The sequence below is a fragment of the Lactuca virosa genome, chromosome 6 (assembly GCF_052849685.1).
Source record: "Lactuca virosa cultivar CGN04683 chromosome 6, Lactuca_virosa_CGN04683_v6, whole genome shotgun sequence".
In the NCBI taxonomy this organism is placed as follows: Eukaryota; Viridiplantae; Streptophyta; class Magnoliopsida; order Asterales; family Asteraceae; genus Lactuca; species Lactuca virosa.
In genome coordinates this window covers 38,104,295-38,115,709 of record NC_136431.1, presented here as the reverse complement: position 1 = coordinate 38,115,709, position 11,415 = coordinate 38,104,295, and the positions used below count along the sequence as shown (strand labels likewise).

The window sequence follows — 11,415 nt, the reverse complement described above, 5'->3', positions numbered from 1 at the left end:
CTCGCACCCGAGTCAAATAACACCAAAGCCGGTACAGAACTCACAAGAAAACTACCTACGCATATCATAGTAAAAGCACAAGATCTCATAACTCAGCATAAATAAATGAAAGAATACATACCAGCCACGACATCGGGCGCTGCGCGGACCTCCTCCGCTGTCAACTGAAAGGCTCTCCCGCGAGCCTTCGGTACCTCGGCCTTTGCTGGCCGGATCTCAGTAGCTCGAGCAGTAGGTGCAGATCCCTGCGTTGATCCCTGCAGTAGCTGTGGGCACTCGGCCTTCCGATGGCCGGTATGGTTGCAATGAAAGCAAACCGTGAACCCCTTGGGGCAATCCCTCGCATAATGCCCCTCCTTTCCGCACTTGTAACACACCCCAGCTCTGCACACTCCCTCATGGCTCTTGTCGCACTTCCCACAAGTGCGGCCCTTTGGACCCCCAGATCTCGAATCAGCGGGCTTTGCCCGCTTGGCTGCCGGCTGTGCCTGTGCCGGTCGCCTGTCCCTCTTCTGAGACTCGGCCTCCTCCCTGACCTGAGTCTCCAGCTCAATCTCTCTCTTCCGGGCATTTGCCTGGAGCTCAGCAAATGTCCGGTATGACGAGTTCGCCACAAACTCACAGATATCCCTCCTCGGTATGCTCAAGTACCGGCTCATACGTGCCTGCTCAGTCGACACGTGCTCAGGGCAAAACAGTGCCCTCTCATGAAACATCCTCGTAATCACCATCACAGACTCAGTTCCCTGTTTGAGGGACAAAAACTCCTGGGCTAGACGTTCCCTCTCCACAGGGGGAACATAGTAATCTCGAAACATCGTGGTGAACCTCTCCCAGGTCACCGCAGTAAGCTCTCACGTCCCAATTTCAGATCCAAGGTCAAAATACCACTAAGAGTCATAAAGTTTCCAACTTTATGACTTTGCATGTCTAATAAGTGCTTAATACACAAAATCACAACTTCTTAACACCTTAAGACCTTCTAGAGCATGCATGGGGAAAAGTAAGCATCAAGACCACATTTTTATTACTCAAGATCCTACATTAGGTCTGAAAGGATGACTTATTCAATTAAGAGTATGCCATGCTCAAGAACCATCATAGTTGGGACCATAAATGCCCTAAATGAAGAAATGGATAGATCTACAAGATAAGATAATCAAGAAAAGAGCTTTTTACCTCCTGAGGGTTGCTTGCAAGGAGAGAATACCGTATCTAAGTGGCTTCCAAGCTCCAAGGTCTTCCCACTACTTCTTCTCCTTCAAGAATATCACCAAAACACAAAGATGAGTTCAATCTGCACTCTTCTCTCTTAGGTTAGCTAGAGGGACGTTTTCTCAGATGGAGGATGGGGAGTGAATGAGAAATGAGGTGATAATGATGCTTATATATGGACCAAACCCTAAAAATTAGGGTTTGAGGATCCTTCACGTACGCCCTGCATACGCGGTGTATGCCCAACATACTAAGGTCCGCCCTAGTACGCCCTGCGTATTAATCTTGGCATGTTTTTACTAAAATGCCACTATGGGCCATTTTTGCCATCTTTCTCATACACAAGGGTCAAAAATGCAATATTCCTTCATACATGGAGTTAAAATTAAAATACCTCATCTTCGGGATGTTACACATGTATAAGTTATTTAATGTCCTTTCCTATTTGAGTTTTAAACATTTTTCAAATAATCAATCCGATAACCATTAGCTTCATGTTTGCGCTAGAGACAAAATAACCACATGACTCTACTAAAATCATCCATGATGGTAAGGAAATAATTTGCCCTTGAAAGAGAGGGTGTATGATACTTAACCCAAATGTCACAATGCAATAAGTCAAAACAACCATTTGTTTTTTTTATTGAACTAAGTGGGAAAGATAATATGTATGTTTAGCCTTTACAAAGAAATCACATACTTTATTTTTAAACTTAAGAGAAATATTTAAAAAAAAACCCAACTTGACAAAGTTTTTCATCAGAAGTATGACATAATCTCTTATGACACATAACAACATCAACCGTCATCATTATAACTTTCCTATCGCACACCACAATGCCCATACGATATAGAAACCCTTTGCACTTACCCATGCCAATCAGGTTGTTTTAGTGTAAGCCATGTATGACATAAAAATAGAGGAAAAAGATTTATGTGAATCGGAGATCTCAAGTCAAAAGGTTAACATACAACAAATTACAATTGAATTTTGGTTTGTGAAGTACTCCTTTTATTTTTGTATCACCTAAAAAGGTACAATCACATTTTCCCTCAAATAATACAATATATATGTTTGGTATCATAACTATTGTTTCTTGAGTGTTTATTGTCGTGCCTTCAAGTAAATCAAGTTTATAGGTTATATGCTCAGTGACACCTGAATCCACAACCCACACATCATCTTGTTCTAACTTACCAACAAAGTTTATCGTTGGCATAATGTCATTCGTGGGTATGTTATTGCATCCAGTGAAGTGTTTTAAAAACCCTTGATATTGAGCGGTCATTAGCCATCGTATTAGACCTGGCCCAACATCTACACAAGTAACCTTTACATTTGCCTTTTCCCTTCTTACATGGCCACCATTCCATCTATCTAATTATTTTGAAGCAGTTATCGTGATTATGCCCGACTCCCCGACAAAAGGTGCAATGTTTTGTTTTGTTGTTGTTGCACTTTGCATATTTATGTGTAGTTTTTTTTTTGCTGGTTTAATACACCATCTCTGTGGTTTGGCACAAAAGCGTGAAAAACAGTGGCTTCTGTTGATGGTATTTTCACAGATGAAAATCCCTTTTGTTGTTTGTCCTTGATGACAAGATGCGTTGTTCTACCTAATGTTGGTGTTGGCTTCATGGCAAGTATTTGTGTCCTTAAGGTGGTGAAGTGGTTATTGAGTCCCATTAAGAACTCATATACTCTTTCCTTTTGGAATCGTTCAATTGCTTTCCCACATTACATGTACAGTTTGCACATGTACAATGGGGTGTGGGCGATACCAGCTGAATTTCATCTCATAAAGCTCGTAGTTTAGTGTAGTAGGCTAATACCGAAGCCACATCTTGATGTGTGGTTATTAATGATTGCTTTAGTTTATATGATCGTTGATCGCTTTCATTTCCGGAAATTTTCTTTCAGATTTGACCATATCTATGTTGTAGTATTTGCGTACTTGACACTGCTTATAATATTCTTCTGTATAGTCGTGGTTAACTACCCTTTAATCATGGCATCACAACGCATCCATGCCATGTATTTGGGTGATGTTTCTTCTGGTTTTACGATTTTGTCATCTACGAATCCCAACTAGTTTTAAGTAAACAAGAAGTTAATCATCTCTTGAGCCAATCGTTATAGTTGTTGTATGTGAGGACATCATTTACTTGCATTTGGGCGAGTTGGAGTCGATAACGTCTTTATCTTTATTGGGATCTGTCGTAACGTCTCCAGTCATGGTCTTCCTTTCGACTAGAATTTGGGAACGGTTCTAAAAGACCCGCTCATTGAATAAGGAAAATATAATCAAGAAAAAGATAAGAACAAATTACTGAAATCTTCCTCGTGGTTGATAAAAAATTATGTGTTCGGTCCCTAACTTTTTTCTCATTCGGATCATCCTTACTGTTTGATTTTGTTACATATTTGGTCCCTCGTACACATAAAAAGACTATATTGCCCTTTTATTTTTGTAACATCCCAAAAATCATAGAAATTTAAAATTTTCAAAAACAACCCATTTCATCCATAAAGTGTTTACAAAACCATTGTTTCTAAAGTATTATCCGAAATCAGAGTTTTCCCAAGACCTAAAATCATAAAAACAGGAAGATGTGCACGATCACGCCTTCACCTTGCAATGGTCATATGAAGTACCTGAAACAATAAACTGAAACTGTAAGCCAAAGCTTAATGAGTTCCCCCAAAGTACCAACCCACACAAACATATAACAACATATAATGGGTCCACAACTAACCGACTGGATTACCCCCTGAGCCCACAATATGAATTTGGCTTTCCCTTCAGGCCCACAACTCATATCTCGCTTGCTTTCGAGTCCACAACATGAGTCTGGCTTACCCTTCAGGCCCACAACTCATGTCTGGCTTGCTCCCGAGCCGACATCATAAGTCTGGCTTGCCATTTAGGCCCACAACTTATGTCTGGCTTGCTCCCAGGTTTGTTAGCTACTGCCAAAGCAGTACTACCTCAACCTAACCATACTATGTCGACATATACATAACATATAACATATATCCGGTAACACAGATAAACATATAACCAATCAACAGATAGATTTACAGATCACTACCGCATGGAAACCTCCTATATACCGGATACAGATCTAACAGATCACTATAGTATAACAACATACTAAGTACCAACAATCCAAGGAATGCATAACCATACATACTCAGAGGTGAGATAGACACTCGGACAGGTGATCCTACTCTAGACCCACAACCAAACAAGGAACAGGCAAGAAAGCCTAGATCAAGAGTCCTTAATCTATCCTACATGACTACATATAGTCCCTAAGACATCCCTCTACTAACAGGAAACCAAAACTAGTGGGCTGGAATTGGTGCCTTCGACCCATGGGTACAATGAGGCGAAACTCACCTAAATCGAAGAACCTTGAAAGACTGTGATATGCTCCTTTCTGTATTGCTTGCTCCCGTGAATCCACTAACACCAGAACCAGATAAAATCTTAATCAATAGCCCAAAATCCTCAAGTTTGACCCAAGGTCAAATTTGGTAAAAACGTCAATGGTCAACGGAAGTCAACATAAGTCAAAGTCCAAGGTAGTTGAGTACGGCCAGCGTACTCAACTATCGCGTAACGTATGCAGCCTGATCTCGCTCCTTCATTAAGAACTTAATCCCTTAAGGACTTTTCACCCAAAATCAGATCTGGCCTCAAAACATTATCTTAAGTCATAATGTTTCCACCTTTATGACTTTCCATTGCTAGGGAAGGTCCAAAAGCTAAAACCCATACTTATTAGTCCATTAAGACATCACAACTCTTGCATGGAAATGATAGAAGGACCAAGATCATATTTTTATGGTTTCTAATAGCTCCATAATAGATAAAGTTTCCAAATTTATCTATTAGAAAGGTCCCAACAGACAAGATCTAGTATTTAAGTCTCAAAGGGACCAAAAGTGCATCTTTTTCAACTTAATCCATTAAGTCCAAGTCTCCAACCTTCAAATCTGAATCAATATGATGTTTAAATGGATAAAGTTTCCAAATTTATCCATAACAAGGTCACAAACTTTCAAGATCTAAAATTTATGCACTTAAAGTGACCAAAAGCTCATAACACCCAAAATTATATAGATCTAACAATTTTATTATCAAGAGTAAAACTTTATACCTCCAGAAGAAAGATAAAGGTGAACAAGGTCTAGATCTACAAGTTCCAATGCAACCAATGATTATTTAATGATTTAATTCTTCTCTAAGGTGCACCAAGAACACTCCCAAAGCACTTAAAAACACCTTCTTTTTGCTCACAAGGCTTAAACTAGGGTTAGGGTTTCAAGAGAGGGTGTTGGAGAGGTGGACGCTGAGAATGGAATGGGTTTAGGGAAGTTAAGGAGCTTAAATAGGGCTCAAACCATCAAAATAGGGTTTGGGCATTGATCGCGTACGCCCAACATACTCCTGGTATGCCCATCATACTCCCCAGCGTACTAGAGAAGCCCTAGTACACCCAGCGTACTCCCCGAAAGTCCAACGTACGTGGCAAACCCAAAAATCGCCCTAACTTCAAACGGTCGTAACTTTTTCGTTCCAACTCCATTTTCGACGTTCTTTATATCCACAGAAAGGTGTTGAAGAGATCTACAATATTATCTAAATATCTTGGACAAATTCTTGAACAAAAATCCATATTTCATGCAAGAACTCAGCCTGCGACTTTTCCCTTTCCACAATTTGGCCCAAAACATAATTCAAGGGTTAAATCTCTTAACTAACATTACCTCCTTCCACAAGGACTAAACATTGCCTTCTTAAGGCCCAAATCCTTACACAATCGACTTCCGGCCCATGACCCAGAAATGGCAGGAAGCAGGATGTTACAATTTTCTTTTTTCACTTTTATTATATTATTATTATTTATTAACTAAAAAATTAATAATATAAGTAGGCGCCACCATCACTAACACTTGTCAGTGCAAGCCACCACCTACCATCATCAAAAACCTGCTGGCCACCAGAAACCACCGTTGGTGACCGTCAACCACCACCTGTCACCATCTGAAAACTGATTATAAATCCATAAAAAATCCATTTATAATATAAACAAATTATAACCTTAAGAAAACCAAAGTTGCTATGGATCTGAAGAAAACACCAGAAGCAAATTTGGAGCATACCTACTCCAAACCCCCAATCACTAACTCCAGTCACCTGCAATCACCACACCACCAGTCACCTGCAACCACCACACCACCGGATACCGAAAACCTTCCAGAAAAAAACCTCAGGCACACCTGAATCAAATTCACCAGTTGAGAAACCTAAAATAAAATCCAGAAAAAAGCAACAATATCACCACTTTCATTGCCATCTGTAACATCCCAAAAACATTGATAAAATTTTTCATTTGGAAGTTTATCGATATGTACACAAATTGTTCAAAATCAAACACGCAGTTATAATATTCAAAACATCAGAGTATAATTATTCAGAATGCGGAAATCATGAAGGGAGGATGTTGTGCCATCACGTCAGTCCCTTCCCTTTCGAATCGGAAGTACCTGAAACCATAAACATAAACCGTAAGTACAAAGCTTACTTATTTCCTCAAAGTACCACATACCAAAACATACAAGTGCCATGGGCTACAACCATGGTCTTTCCTTGCAATGCCGAGGGCCAAATCCCGGTCTTACATACAAGTGTCATGGGCTATCCCCATGGTCTTTCCTTGCAATGCCGATGGGCAAATCCCAGTCTTACATACAAGTGCCAAGGGCAAGATCCTAGTCTTTCATGCAAGTATCATAGAAACAACTATCATTATACATAACAAAATAATGGGTCGGTATTGGTGCCTTCGACCCATGGACACAGTGAGAAAACTCACCTCACAGACAGATATGCAAACTGAATAGCACATCGCTCCGAGATCAACTCTACTAGTCACTTTAATGAATTCAGTGACATAATATCAACATACATATCAAAATACCTAAAATACCCCTAGGTCAAACCCTAGTCAAAATCCACGTCAAAGTCAACTGAGCCAACCAAGTTGAGTTAGTGAGTATGTTGGGTGTACATAATACGAACGCAGGGCATACAACATGGTTGACCAGAATCAGGGAGCTGACCACGTACGCATAACGTAGCCCTTGGTACGCCCAGCGTCCGCGGTTACCCTCAACTTTATCCATTAAGTGCTTAATCCTTAAGCACTTATGTCCAAAATCCAGATCTAGACCCTAATATGTGATATTATCCATAAAGTTTCCAACTTTATGGTTTTGTATGGCTATTAAGACCTTAATAACAAAAACCCTAGCTTCTTGACCTATTAAGACAACATAGACCATGCATGGGAAGAAACCAATGTCCAAGATTACCTTCTTGGAGTATTCCTTACTCACAAAGATCAAGATTGGGACAAAAAGGTGCCAACTTTAAGCTAAAACTAGATCCAAATGAAATACTCATCAAGGTTGGAGCTTTATACCTCTAAATGATGCACAAAAGGAAGTAGATGCTGGATCCAAGGCCTTGAGTGAAACACCACAACCTCAAGGTTCTTCCTTCTTCTCCAAAAGCTCCAAAATGACACCAAAAGGCTCTTCAAGCTTCACAAGCCACTCACACACTTTAGGGTTTCAAAATGAGGAAGGAGGCTGAAGATAAGAGGGTGCATGAGACCATAAAGATGCTTAAATAGGGTCCAAACCCTAAAAATTAGGGTTTTCACCCTGGCTACGTACGCACAATGTACTAAGAGTACGCCCATCGTACGCACACAAGGCCAAAATTATAGAAATGCCATTGGGACCAATCTTGCAAACAAATCATAATCCAAGGGTTAAAAGAGAATACATGAAAATTTTAGATGTTACACCATCAATCACCACAACCTCTACCATTGACCATCATTGACCACCGCCGTCACTAATAAATCCCATTGATGCTTAAACCTTAACAAAAAAGCCTATATATATAGAGAATCAAATATGGAGATAGAGAGAGAGAGAGAGAGAGAGAGAGAAAAAGAGAGAGAAAGAGACAGACATATTTGCTTGAAGGAGACGATCAGGTTTCTGAGGTTTCGGACAGGTCTTTAAGCTTCATTTTTTGAACAAGTAGATCTGGAAAAGGTAGAAAGGAGGAAAATGAGAGGTTTTCCATCTATGTATCGAAGCTTACATCCAGGTCTTTGAGCTCCCAATTTGTTTTTTCTAAAGAAATGAGTTCTCCGACGGACTAGAGGCGGCGAAGAAGACGTACATCTGCCCTAAGGAAACGACGAGCTGTTTTTGAAGTAGGTGGTGTCGGGGGAGATGATGGGAAGGATAAGTTGTTGAAGGCGGTGGGGAGGTGGATGTCGGTGGTTGCTGTGTTACAGGTCTGATGGTAATCGACTAGAATTATCCTTGGAGGATAATTAGGGAACCAGATAAGTACCAAAAGTAAGATGATGTTATTTTATTGGTTTGGGCTTATCTAGGGTTTCTTGATACACTATATAAAGACCCCTAAGCCACATATTAATCGTGTCTACTGTAAAACCGGTAAATAATCTTTATTTTAATTTAAAATAATAACAATTGAATATCACAGGAAATTTAAATTCATCTATATATATGCAACCTAAAAACTTATAACTAATCCATAAAAGTAAGCTTGACACCAGAATACAATACTCCCTACTCCGACAATTGTTCAGTATCTCCGGTCATGGCTATGTATAGAGTAGCAAGTGCTTCGGAGTATCTGGTGATTACCAGATTCGGGATCGACGACATCAAAATCGCAAAGAAAGCATGGATACTTCCCGGCCAGTCCTGCTCCCGATTCGACATCTCTCCGGTCAACTACACTTTCGATGTTCAGGCCATGAGCGCCGAGAAACTCCCCTTCAAACTTCCCGCCGTATTCACCATCGGTCCTCGTATCGACGACGACGACAGTCTCCACAAATACGCCAAACTCATCGCCTCTCACGATAAACAATCGCACCATGTGATTGAGCTCGTGAAGGGGATCATCGAAGGGGAGACCCGTGTCCTCGCTGCGTCCATGACCATGGAAGAAATTTTCAAAGGAACGGAGGATTTTAAGAAGGAGGTGTTCGATAAGGTCCAATTGGAACTTAATCAGTTCGGATTGTTGATCTACAATGCCAATGTGAAGCAGATGGTCGACGAACCTGGACAAGAGTATTTTTCATATTTAGGGCAAAAAATCCAACAAGAAGCTGCAAATCAAGCTAAGATTGATGTTTCTGAAGCCAAGATGAAGGTATTATGTTGCTTAGGTTTTGATTGGTAGATAATCAGTTTATGATTCACGATTGATTGTTGTTTTAGGGTGAATTTGGATCCAAGCTTCGCCAAGGCCAGACGCTTCAGAATGCAGCGAAGATAGACGCAGAGACGAAGATCATAGCGACACAGAGACAAGGACAGGGGAAGAAGGAAGAGATAAAGGTGCAAACGGAGGTGAAGGTGTTCGAGAACCAGAGGGAGGCTGAAGTGGCTGAAGCAAATGCAGAGCTCGCGATGAAGAAGGCAAAGAGGGCCAAGGATTCACAGGTTGTAGAGCTGGAGTCGAAAAAGGTGGTGGCGCTCCGGGAGGCGGAGCTGCAGAAGGAGGTTGAGATCATGAACACGTTGACTCAGACGGAGAAACTCAAGGCTGAGTTCTTGAGCAAAGCTAGCGTTGATTATGAAACCAAGGTAACAAACATAACACAAAGTAATCGAATTCGATTAATCACCTATGTTTCACGAAATTGAATTTCTATCTGTTTGACATAAACAAAGGTACAAGAGGCGAATTGGGAGCTTTACAGAAAGCAGAAGTGAATCATCCCAAAATACGACCCAAAACGTTTTGTTTTAATATTACTAAAAATCACATCATCGAATGTCATACATACTAAGAAACATAAAATGAGTAACTCAAAAGCCAAGTAACTGTGTCAAAACAAATACTGTATCAATCATATCAAAATATCTGAATAAAACTCCCAGGATAAAACTGAAGCTGTGGTGTGTGCCATGCCATCATCCTGAGCTCTTCCCTTTACTTGCGGAAGTACCTGAAACCAAAAACTGAAACTGTAAGCACAAAGTTTAGTGAGTTCCCCCAAACTACCACATACCATACTATAACATATAAGCAGGTACTGGGCCCCGCCCGGCATCGGACCGAAGTCCGGAACTAGCTTGGGCCCCGCCCGACATCGGAACGAAGTCCGGAACTAGCTTGGGCCCCGCCCGCCATCAGACCGAAGTCCGGAACTAACTGGGTGAACATAGCATAGCATAATCATGACTACTATCATAAACACATATACTGCATACTGCATCCGACCGAATTCCGGAACACATAACATAAGGACATGCTTGAATCACAAAGACATCAAGCACACTGAACTACTGCATGGGACCGAAGTCCGGAACTACTGCTAACTAAACGGGCCGGCATTGTGGCCGTAGACCTGTTCCTACTGGAAGGAAACGCACCTCGTGACGCTGGCTGCTGAGGTGCTAAATCTGAGACTGTCTGACTGCTGCTCCGGAACTCCCCGGCTACAAATCCCATAAACACTAAATCAAATACTGATAACTAATCTCAGGGTAAAATGACTATTTCACCCTCGGTCAAAGTCAACTTCCTGGTCAAAGTCAACTTCCAGTTGACCGGACTCGCCGAGTTGGGCCGCTAACTCGTCGAGTCCCTTTCATCCGTTCTAGTCCTATACTCGCTTCTACTCGTCGAGTTTGGCAAGGACTCGACGAGTTCCTCTTCGATACATACATCAAGTATAACTTCATCCGACTCGCCGAGTTGTATGAACAACTCGTCGAGTTCCCCTTCATCATATGAACACGTCCAGTCTGCGACTCGCCGAGTCATAAGAACTACTCGTCGAGTCTGAAGAACAACTCGCCGAGTTTGATGAACAACTCGTCGAGTCCAAGGCATGCTATTACTATATAGTCGATTCTAATCGATTCCAGTGCTTCCAAATCATAGATCTGAGCTTCTAGGACTGGTTTTACACGTAAAGTTTCCAACTTTACGTGCATGCACAAGGGTATGAGACTAAAATACCCAAACTCATCAAATACTAAGCACGTAGGGTTTGGAACAAGGCAAAGATTGCATAAAGGTGGCTATAATGAGCTCCTAGAGTTCAAGAGAGGCT

The 11,415-nt window shown here is 41.2% G+C and overlaps 1 pseudogene across 1 annotated transcript; it reads left to right on the top strand.

Moving 5' to 3' along the window:
* Positions 1–8,879: 8,879 nt before the first annotated feature.
* LOC145121454 (flotillin-like protein 4 pseudogene) lies at positions 8,880–10,066 on the top strand (annotated as a pseudogene). The gene is made up of 3 exons (XR_013714592.1): positions 8,880–9,500; positions 9,569–9,937; positions 10,025–10,066. The product of XR_013714592.1 is annotated as a flotillin-like protein 4 pseudogene (transcript).
* Positions 10,067–11,415: the final 1,349 nt, after the last annotated feature.